The sequence below is a fragment of the Glycine soja genome, chromosome 9 (assembly GCF_004193775.1).
Source record: "Glycine soja cultivar W05 chromosome 9, ASM419377v2, whole genome shotgun sequence".
In the NCBI taxonomy this organism is placed as follows: Eukaryota; Viridiplantae; Streptophyta; class Magnoliopsida; order Fabales; family Fabaceae; genus Glycine; species Glycine soja.
Genome location: NC_041010.1, coordinates 16,025,664 through 16,037,333, shown reverse-complemented (window position 1 = coordinate 16,037,333; position 11,670 = coordinate 16,025,664). Strand labels below are relative to the sequence as shown.

Here is an 11,670-nt window from a genome sequence, read left to right as displayed (position 1 = left end):
GCACGCAGCTAACTCTTCTTTTAAGATCATGCCATGCACCCGTGATCGGTCTCTTTCCTCCCTTCGGAGCTTGAGCTCATTGTTGCTACCCCACAATGCTCCTCGGAATTTCTCTTGGCCATATTCCTCCTTGTGGGCCCTTTTAGTTTCTTGTTCAAGGGCTCTTGCAGTGGCCGCGTTTTCCTCTTGTAACTCGGTGCACTCTTTCCAGATGTGTGTAGCGGCTGATTTGAACTTCTCCTTGGCGAGTCTCGCCTTCCCTAGCTCTAATTTGAGAGCTTGGACTTCTTCATCTTCCTCCGGAGCTTCGAAGTTCTCCTCATTGATAACTTTCAATTTGGAGAGCCAATCTAACCCTCGCGTATGAACTCTTAGCCATCCATGATAACCACCGATGATGCCATTTCGGATGCCTCTAAGCTCCTTGTCTTTCCTCAACGGACTCCTCCACGCCTTGTGGATTCTTTGTATAACCTTGAGACCTTGCGCGCCTAAATCTTTCACAAGGAAAGGTGAGAGACTCCCTTCCGTTGGCGTTCCCCTCATGGGGTACCCTAGCTGTCTTATGGCGAGTGCGGGATTATAATTAATACAACCCCTAGTCCCTATCAATGGAACATTAGGGTAGTCCCCACACGAGAAAAGAACTCCTTCCTTGCCTTCCTTCCAACGAGGAAACCAATTGATTGCGTTGCCTCCTATTCCAGCCAAATGTTGGTCCCAATCGACTCTTCCTTTTTCGGCGCATGAGCGATAGCTTTGAAGCGGACATGGGTGTCTTGTGTCTTGTTGGAATAGGTGTCAAACCAACCACACACAGAGAGCGGGTAAACAACAGACAATCCGTGCACTATTTTTCTCACATCTCCGGTCAAAGGTATCAAACAAATCTGCCAAGATAGCCACCACTGGACTCTCCTTGCTATGGTGATACGCGAGGAAAGCGTCAATGGCGGCTAAGTCCACCAAACCGTCCATGTTCGGAAAGAGGACAACCCCAAAAATCAACAAAGCTAGTATATCCGCAAATGGGCCCCACTTCTCTTGGCTCTCCATATCCCTTGCCTTGCCTTCCAAGTATTTCCGTGGCAGGCCCACTACGCCGTTGTGAGTTTGCTTCATGCGATCCAACTCTCTTGCCGAATCCCCGACCACAGCTGCAATCTTGCTCAAGGAGGGGAGAAACCCGGAGAAAAGATACGGTTTTCTCCCTCCAAGAGGGCATCCTAGTATCTCCTCAAACTCTTCAATAGTCGGTACCATTTGGAAGTCCCCAAACATGAAGCACCTCAATGACTGGTCATAGTATTGGGCGAGGGATATGACAGCCTCCGTAAATACCTCCGCCGCGGTCAAATTTAGAATCTTTCCGTACACTTTGCAAAAGGCTTGCCTTTGGAGAGGTCCCATCAATCGTCCCAATTCCTTAAGGCTAGTGACATCTAGACTTTTAACCTTGACTTGATAAAACCTTTTGCCGTTTTGATTTGTCCCCATCATTTACCTAAAAAAGGGATGGATCAAGACTCCGACATGAATGATGCAATGCGTATGCATGAAACGGAAAGAAAACAACACAAAGGGATAATTCACACATATGAGATTGCAGGGATCCAATTTTAATGCTACGTTTTAGGCATGATGGCGCCTCAACGTAGTATTAAAAAGGTCATGTATTACCCTAAAGAAACCAAACATCACTAGCAAAACTATAAACTGGTGGTATTTACCAAAAAAATGCATGAGAACGAATGGCACGGAGCGCGTTTGCTCTTTTGCCCCTATTTGGGAACCTATAGGACAATATCTAGGGGTCTCTAATAACTACTCCCCAACAATTCATAACTCACACGGCTATTTTCTAGAGGTATCATCACTCAAGATAACAATATTGTGGCGGTATGGAATACTAGCGACAACACATTATAAAGAGAGAAAGCTCTAGACGAGGTTTCACTATTATCAAGCAAGTCGGAGACCTAGCATGATAATAGATTCACCTCCACTCCTTAAATTCCCATGAACCCGGGTATAGGGCCCCTTTTTTACTCAAACCCGTGGGTGCTTAGAATGCAGTGTAAAGAATGCGAAATAGACAACAGTTATTTACATTTTACACAGCTCAACAAATGCACACACGAAGTTTCACAAATCCACAATTCCTTAAAATAGGCCTAACTCACAAAAAAATCCCCAGCGGAGTCGCCAACTGTCGCAACGTGCCCTTTTGCGGGCGAGCGAAGGCGAGGCTCACGGGTGTGCTTTCCAAAGGAGGAAAGATGCGCGGAGTCGCCACCAACGTTTATTTGTGGGAAACGTCGGAAAAACCAAAGGAAACCGGTCAAAATGAAAATTCTAAGTTCGGGAGTTGTATTTACGCTTGAGGAAGGTATTAGCACCTCTCACGTTTGTCTCAAAGGACAACAGCATATTTTTTAGAATTATGGAAATTGTGTTACCTTAACTTTATTTCTTTTAATTTTTTTGAGGTCGACAAAAGCGGTGCTCTTGCTCCTACGTACCCTCCATCAAAGAGGAAATCAGACCTACGTAGTTCTTTCTTAAGGGTGAATCAAGCGATTCTTTTTACTTGAATGGTGATCATTTTTAAGGTGTTGGGCCTTTAAAATGATCCATTTAACTTGGTAAGAAAAAGCTGAGATAAAACTTTCAAATCCTTTTTTAGTGATTTTTTGGTGGACGAGCTTCACTTGGCGAATTGATTTTAGCCTTAGTTTCGCTTTAGTTATTAGTCAATTCAATTAAGAATGAGAAATCCCAAAGAAAAAACGTCCGATTGATTTTTCGCTTTATTTTACTAAAAGATATTTTTTTTATTATTATATTATTATTTTACCTCTTTTTGATTTCCAACGTGGTTACGGCACGACCGAACGGTCAGAATTCATTTTAACAGAAATTAACGAATGATACAATTCAAATGATCGGTGGAAATTTATTTTATTTTTAGATTAGGCGAGAAACAACTTAAATAAATGACTGAAGCACGTCAAAAGGGGGTACAGAAAGCGAATGAAAACGAGAATAAAAATACATGAAACAAAATGTGGACCACCACGGGTACATAGAATGAATTGAAAAGCTCGGTTTGAGGTACTTACCCGTTGAAGACTGAAGAAAACGAAGAACGAACGATGAATGTTGAAGAACGGTCGAGAATCTTCGGGTAATTACTCATGGAAACGTTACAGAAGTGCCTCGACTTGGATTTTCTTCACGGAAATAATTTTCCTCAGCAATTTCGAGAGAATAAGAAGTGCCAAGAAGGCTGAACCCCTTCTCCCTTCTCTCCTCCCCCTATTTATAGCAAAATAGGGGAGGAGCTTGCCACCCAGCTCGCCCAAGTGAGCAAGGTTGCTTCCTCCAGAAGCAACAGCCTTCTAGAGGAAGAATCTGGAAGGCCCATGTGGGCCTGATTGCTATTTGTACCCCCTTTTTACTAAATGCACCCCCCTTTACCTTTTTTGGTAATTCTTTTTCCGTAACGTTACGAAACTTTACGAATTTCGTAACGATACTTACTTTCCTTCCGCAAGGTTACGAATTCTTACGGATTATGTATTTACTCTTTTTTAGCTTTCGAAGAAGTTACGAAAACTCACGGATTGCGAAAAACACCTCCTTTCGATTTCCGTCACATTACGGAATTTTCACGGATCGCGTAAGCCTGCTTCCTTTTGATTTTCGGCACGTCTCGGGACTTCACATATTGTGCACCAAAGGGTGCCAAGTATCTCGAAGCGGCCAATCAAAGTTTGTATATCATCAAATAATAATCCCCTGACGAAATTAGGGTATGACAGTAGCTAAGCTCTAGCTTCTCATCTCAAGGAGGTGAACTTAGCTATTAGAGAGGTGTGTGTAGCTAAGCTCTAGCTTCTTTAGGAATCTTCTTAAGGAAGCTTCTCAAGGAGGTGAGCTTAGTTATGAGAGGGGTATGTGTAGCTAAGCTCTAGCTTCTCAAGGAAGTTTTCTCAAAGAAGCTTCTCAAGGAAGTTTTCTCAAGAAAGCTTCTCAAGGAAGCTACCTAGTCTATAAATAGAAGCATGTGTAACACTTGTTGTAACTTTGATGAATGAGAGTCTTGTGAGACATAACTCAAAGTTCAGCTTCTCTCTCTTTTTCTTCCTTCAATTTCGTGCTCCCCCCTCTCTCTTTCTCTCCTTCTTTCTTTTCCTCCATTTAAGCATCGTCTCCAAGCTTCTTATCCAAGGCTCATCTTGGTGGTGAAGCTCCTTCTTCCATGGCTTATTCCCAAGTGGATGGCGCCTCTTCTCACCTCTTCTCCTTTGTCTTCCGCTGCATCTCCATGGTGGAAAATCACCATTAAAGGACCTCATTGAAGCTCAAAGATCCAGCCTCCATAGAAGCCCCACAAGCAAGCTTACATCACCAGATGCGTCGCCCAAGCAAGGAAGGTGTGAAGTGCCTGCCCGACTAAGGAAACCTCATCAGTGGGTACAGGAACTGGAGCATCTGCATTTGTAACCTCCTCCATACTCACCTTTACTTGGCCAGGCAACAAAGGAGTGTTATGAACAATAATGGATCCGTCATAAACTCTCCCCATGGCAACCAGGCGGGCAGGATCTGCTTCTATGTATAAGCCGCACCTGTCAGAGTCACCCGTCTCAAGATCGTTTCCTGAGGGATCAACACAACTCCCCTTTGTGCTCACTCGAGGACCGGAGGGACCAACCAGAGGGTCAGGAGGCACTACAAGTCCCTGAGATTGCATCTGCGACTGAAGTTGGGACTGCATGTGGCTGAAGGATGCCATGACCTGCCGCGTCACTTTCTCTGTGATGGACTCCTCTAGCTGGTCCCTAATTTCCTGGGTCAGCTGCTGCAATTTGTCAGGAGGCAGGGAGGAAGAGCTGTGGGACGTCCGTGGAGTCGATCCAAAGTATTGCTTGATGGTGACACCGGCTCCAGCAGCACGGACACGTCCAGGGTGCTCTGGACGTCCAATAGTAGCGGCGAGAACATCCTGACGTCCATGGGGGATGAAGGATCCCTGTGTGGCCTACTCCTCAAAGGAATCCTGCACAGAAAAAACACAGTGGGACATGACATTCACAAAATATTGAAATATAATTGTAATGGTTAGTTGAAAATGACTTACAATCTTCTCAGCGATTTCCTTTGCGGCCTCAGTCGTCATCTCCCCTGTTTTCTTCGTGCGGGCCATCTTCCACTTCACGTGGCATCTTAGGACTTCATACAGCTTCATACATGAGTTGTATGAAGTCCTAAGGATACCATCTTCCACTTCACTGTAATTTACAAAGCAAAAGTTGAAAGGAAAGATATTGAGCTGGTAGACGAGGAAGAAGCACAGATTGGTGCTGATCGTTCTAGTGCAACCTCTAATAAATCTGAGATTTATAAGGAGGAAGCACGGAATGCAGCACAGAAGCATAAACCAAAGAGGGTGGGGAGTGTCAATGCTGATGCAAAAGCCTTTGGTGATCACTGGAAAATTCAGATTGCTTTATGCATTCTGAAGCTGAAGCACTAGAACATACGAAGAAAAGAGATACAGGCCATCAAAGTGTGTCATTGGAGAATAAGACAGGAGATTCAACTGTGCTGAAGATAGGAGATTCGGCTAAAGTTGTGATAAAACAAGACATGAAGGGAAGAAGGCATAAATATGGGTTTAACAACAATAAACGTGAGAAGAAAGAGAAGAAAAGGGTGGTGGATGATGAAACTAGCGACAAACATGAGCTGTATGAAGTCCTAAGGATACCATCTAAAACAAAATACCGATGCCTCAATCAGAGAAAAATGTAGCTGTCACTTACTTTCTTTGGTGACCTCTGTCTCTGCAGAAAATTACATTAGACGATGTTAATCAATTCTCCTTCATCATGATCATTTCGATTAGCATGAACGTCGTCAGCTTCTTCCTCTCCGACAACGTTAGGAGTGATTTGAGCGCTCAAAGGACTAACATAGGTGTCCATGTATGAATCATCATCTTCTACATTAACACCAATTGTTTTTCCCTGCAGAACCACGCACCACCTTTCATCACAAGGGTCTTGCACGTAAAATACTTGTCTAGCTTGTTCTGCCATGATGAAAGGGTCATTGTGGTTACCAAGTTTCTTTAGGTCTACCAACGTAAATCCTATATCATCGGTGCACACAACGGTGTTGCTGTCAACCCATTTACATTTGAAAACACATACCGTAAATTTCACATAGTTAAGCTCCCAAATTTCATCAATGAACCGAAAGTAAGGGATGGAAGCTGCACAGGGATTGGCATCATTGACACTTGCAAAGTGTTGAGATTCAGCCCTTAGGGTGACCCCGCTGTTCTGCATTGTACTTTTGTCATCTTGTGCTTTTGTGTAAAATGAATACCTGTTTATGTCGTATCCTTGCCAGGTTATAACATTTCTTTTAGGCCTATCTGCTAGCTTTCTTAATGTTTCTGAAGCATTCTCATCTGCAAAGATTGTATCTTTAAACCAATCACAAAAAGTCTTGTTATGCTTTTTCAACACCCAATTCTTTGACATTTTCGGATTATTCTGTTTGACTAAAGCTTCATGCTTAACTATGTATGGCAAAACTTCATTACTGTTGTTCAAGACATACAAGTGAGCTTGTAACAAATCTTCTACACTTGGAGTGATCACATGCAGTCCTCTTGAACCCTTACCACCCACTCTGTCATCATGCCGAGACTCAAGAAGCCTAACAGGTTTAGCCTTCTCTAAGTATTCTGAACAAAACTCAATGGCTTCTTCTGCAATGTACCTCTCAACAATAGATGCTTCTAGATGATATAGATTCTTTGTATACCCTTTTAAGATCTTCATGTATCGCTCAACCGGGTACATCCACCGTAGATAAACAGGACCACAACATTTGATTTCTCTGACCATATGCACAATCAAGTGAATCATGATGTCAAAGAAAGCAGGGGGAAAATACATTTCCAACTGGCACAGTATAATTGCGGCCTCATTTTCCAACTCATCAAACTTGACTGGATCAATGACTTTGCTACATATAGCATGGAAGAAAAAGCACAGGCGAGTTATTGCTAACTTGACTTTGTTTGGCAAGATGTCTCGTATAGCCACGGCTAACAATTGTTGCATGAGCACGTGACAATCGTGAGACTTTAACCCTACAAGCTTAAGCTCTTTCAACTGCACAAGGCTCTTAATATTTGAAGAGTATCCTTGTGGAACCTTCACCCGACGAAGACACTGACAAAAACTTATCTTCTCCTTCTTGGACAAAGTATGGCAGGCTGGGGGCAAGTAAATTTTCTTCCCATCAGGCCTTGGATGCAACTGTGATCGTATACCCATATAAGCTAGATCTTGATGGGTATTCAAGCCATCCTTCGTCTTGCCTTGAATGTTAAGGAGCATCCCAATCACACTGTCACAAACATTTTTCTCCACATGCATAACATCAATACAATGTTTAACATCAAGATCACACCAGTACGGAATATCAAAGAAAATGGACCTCTTCTTCCATATGCAACTCTGACTTTTATCCTTCTTTTGGGTCTTCCCAAATACAGTATTCAGGTGTTGAACCCGCTGATAAACCTGCTCACCAGTCAATGGTATCGGCACAATATCATGCTCTTGACTTCCATTAAAAGCTTTTTTCAGTCGTTTGTAAGGATGATTGGGTGTTAGAAAGCGGCGATGCCTACTGTAGACTATTTGTCTCCCATGTTTAAGTTGTATGTAACTTGTGTTTTCTTCACATATGGGGCATGCATGATGATCCTTAACACTGTAACCGCTGAGATTCCCATATGCAGGAAAGTCATTAATGGTACAAAAAAGAATTGCACGCATTTCAAAGGTCTCCTTGCGAAACGCATCAAACGCTACAACCCCCTCGTTCCACAACTTTCTCAGATCTTCAACCAACGGACTTAGATAAACATCAATGTCATTTCCTGGCTGTCTTGTGCCCGATATCATCATAGACAACATCATGTATTTTCGCTTCATGCACAACCAAGGAGGCAAATTGTAAATTACTAGCAGAACTGACCATGAACTGTGTTCAGTGCTTAAGGTGTCATATGGATTCATTCCATCACTGGCTAGTCTAAGTCTAAGATTTCTTGGCTCTTTCCCGAAATCCGGATACAAACCATCAATCTTCTTACACAGCGAGCAATCAGCCGGATGACGGACCATTCCATCAGAAATCCTTCCATTTGTATGCCATGTAAGGTCTTTTGCGTCATCCTCATTAGAAAAAAGACGCTTAAACCTTGGAATGATTAGAAGATACCACAAAACCTTCGCTGGGGGCCCTTGTTGGAGATTTCATCAGAACTACTTTCTTCTTCATCCTTCACTTTGTACCGTGAAGTCCCACAGATAGGGCATTTGGACATTTCTTGGAATTCATGCCTGTACAGTATGCAATCATTGGGGCAAGCATGAATCTTCTGATACTCCATACCCATCGGACACAATATCTTTTTCGCCTTATAGTAACTTTTAGGCAATGTGTTGTCCTCTGGAAGCAGATTGTGCACTACCTCATGCAGTGAGGTGAAACTTTTGTCACTCCACCCATACCTGGCCTTCTCATTAACCAGACTTAACACAATAGACAACATCATTAAGGAATTCTTGCACCCTGCATACAAAGGCTTCTTAGAATCACTCTGCAATCCTTCATACACAGAGGCGTGTGCTTGCTGGAAAGACTCTTGTCCAAGGTCACGAATCATGTCCTCTAACCGATCTCCTATTTCTACATCAAACGGTTCAGATTGGGACCCACTCTGCATTTTGTGACTTCACCATGCCATATCCATGTCGTGTAATTCTTCTTAATCCCATCACACAATAGATGGTCCTGTATGTCATCGAGTAATTGTCGTCTTCCATTCAAACAATTGATGCAAGGACAATAATGTTTTCCTTCTTCATTCGATCGACCTCTTTCTGAAGCAAATTGCAAGAACTGTTCGACGCCATCCTCATATTCTGGGCTCATGCGACTTTCATTCATCCAACTTCGATCCATCTAAGCAATTCCATGCATAAAAATCTCACTTTTTTATTTATAGGTGTGGCCCTATCCCATTTAGGAAAATTGTCTTTTATGTTAGCTTCAAACGTCAGGGTTACCATTATTTACAAAAATTTGACTAAATTTCGGCAGCATTTCGCATTGGTCTCCAAGTACACGACATGACATCGGTCAAATGAATTTCCCGATAATCAAGTATGCACTCGGAGAACAACTTGAAATGCATTGAACCGAAATTTAATCAAATTAATGAAAATAATAATAACCTTCACGAATGAATCTAACATAAAAATACTAGTCTCCCAAAACTGTCCAAACGGAAAATTCAAGACTAAATACAATGACTAATGCAAACTGTCCGCAAGAGTCATTGCATTCAGTCTCAAACGGGAATCTAAGGTTCACTCACCATGAACAAAAGTTGTTTATATAGCAAATTACACTGATCACATACAAGAACATACAAAAGGAAAAATTCAATTACAGACAAATATAAACATCAGTAGTTGTTTATGTAACTAATTTCAAATGTTGGGTTTCAAGGGTGCTTATGCTTTATTATTGTAGTTGGGTATGTGTGTGTGTGTGTGTGTGTGTGCATCATGAGGGTCTGTGTGTATCATGAGTACCAATGCTGTGTTAGTCATTCTTTGCATATCAGCCAACAAACTGCAGATATATCTGCAAAGAATGGGAAATTGGGATTGAAATTGATACCTATGTGAAGAGAGAAGAGGTGGAGAAGCTAGACAATGACTTCATGGCGGGAGAGAAAGGAAACAAAATAAGACAAAAGATCGTGGAGTTGAAGAAGAAGGCAGAGGAAGCCACTACACCCAGTGGTTGTTCATTCATGAACTTGGACAAATTCATTAAGGAGGTGTTGCTTAATTAGATAAACCGAAAAAGTTTTTTCTAGAAATCAGAATTCTCCTTTCTTGCCTTGAGATAGAAAGCCGAAACAATTATTGGATTTTGCCCTTAACATCTTAGCATCAGATTCTCGCTCCTCTTCCGTTCCTTTTGCTGCGGTCCTAAAACATCATAATGATCCTCTTCTCATTATTTCAGGAACCAATCAAGGCTGCAGAGAAATCTCATGTACCTAGCTGCAATAGCTGATTCTCAACCACAACCATCTCCATTGGCTGGTCAGGTACATCATACTCTTGGGGATATCACTGCAACAACCTTTCTTAGTGCTTCAACAGCAGCAAGGCATGCACAACCAACTTGGCATGAGCTTCAGTGGAAGTCAAGGCCTCCACATGCTGCAAAGTGAAGCCACTAATGTTGGAAGCAATGCAACCATAGGAACCGGAGGAGGGTTTCCAGACTTTGTACGCATCGGTAGTGGCAAGCAAGATATTTGAATCTCTGGTGAAGGCAGAGGAGGAAAATCTAGTGGCCACTCTGGTGATGGTGGTGAGACACTTAATTACCTGAAAGCTGCTGGTGATGGAAACTGAACCCAGGGAGAATGGTAAAAGTTTCCTTGGCCCTTAGCCGTTTATTGAGTTAATTAGGAGAATTAGGTAGTGGAGATTAAGTAGGGAAGGGAAGGAGGAAAGGGAAAAGTTGCTGCTTAGATATCTTGTTCGTTAATCTTATGCTAAAGGAAAACTACCTTAACGTTTCTGTAGTACTAGTATTTTCTGTGTGTGGTTATGTGTGTGTGTGTGTGTTTCTGTGTGTGTGTGTATGTGTGGGTGTGGCTGTGTGTGTGTTTCTGTGTGTGTGTGTGTGTGTGTTTTTGTGTGTGTGTATTTCTATGTGTGTGTGTGTGTGTGTGGCTGTCTGTGTGGGTGTGGGTGTGTGTGGGGCTGTCTGTGTGGGTGTGGGTGTGTGTGTGTTTCTGTGTGTGTGGCTGTGTGTATGTGTTTCTATGCGTGTGGGGGGGGGGGGGTGTGTGTGTGTGTGTGTTTCTGTGTGTGTGTGTGTTGGTGTGGGTGTGTATGTGTTTCTGTGTGTGTGGCTGTGTGTGTGTGTTTCTGTGTGTGTGTGTGTGTGTGTGTGTGTGTGTGTGTTTGTGTGTGTGTGGTTGTGTGTGTGTGTGTGTGTGTGTGTGGCTGTCTGTGTGTGTGTATGTGGGTGTGGGTGTGTGTGTGGCTGTGTATGTATGTGTGTGTGTGTTGAAGAATTGGTTTGGGATGATTTTTTGGGGGAGATGAGTTTCTTGGTGATGCTGTGATGCACTGTGTATTTGCATAGGATACTGTCTTCCATTGTGTTCCTTATTCTAATGACTGTGCCGCGAAGCAAAATAGGGAATGAAAAGAGAGAATCGTGAAGGGTAAGGTTAAACAGAAATCTTCCAAAAGGTTAAAAAAAGAAGAAAGATAGAAAGAAATATTAAGACATGGTCGGGACTGATGATAGGAATAAAGAGAAAATAACAACTTTTGACATCATGGGGGTGTGTGAGAGAAAGAGAAAGAAAAAAGGGAATTGTTCAGATGATGTTGATTCCAATAGTGTTGAGAAGGTAGTAGCTATGTGGGAGATGAGACTTTCGTTGAAACTTCTGCTTGCTGCCTTGAATGGAAAGGATTCTGCAGTAGCTATGTGCAGATTCTGCAGGCTCATGGGTACTACCTCTGC

The 11,670-nt window shown here is 42.6% G+C and overlaps 1 pseudogene; it reads left to right on the top strand.

Moving 5' to 3' along the window:
* Positions 1 to 10,132: 10,132 nt before the first annotated feature.
* Positions 10,133 to 10,538, top strand: LOC114368213 (annotated as a pseudogene).
* The last annotated feature ends 1,132 nt before the right edge of the window (positions 10,539 to 11,670 follow it).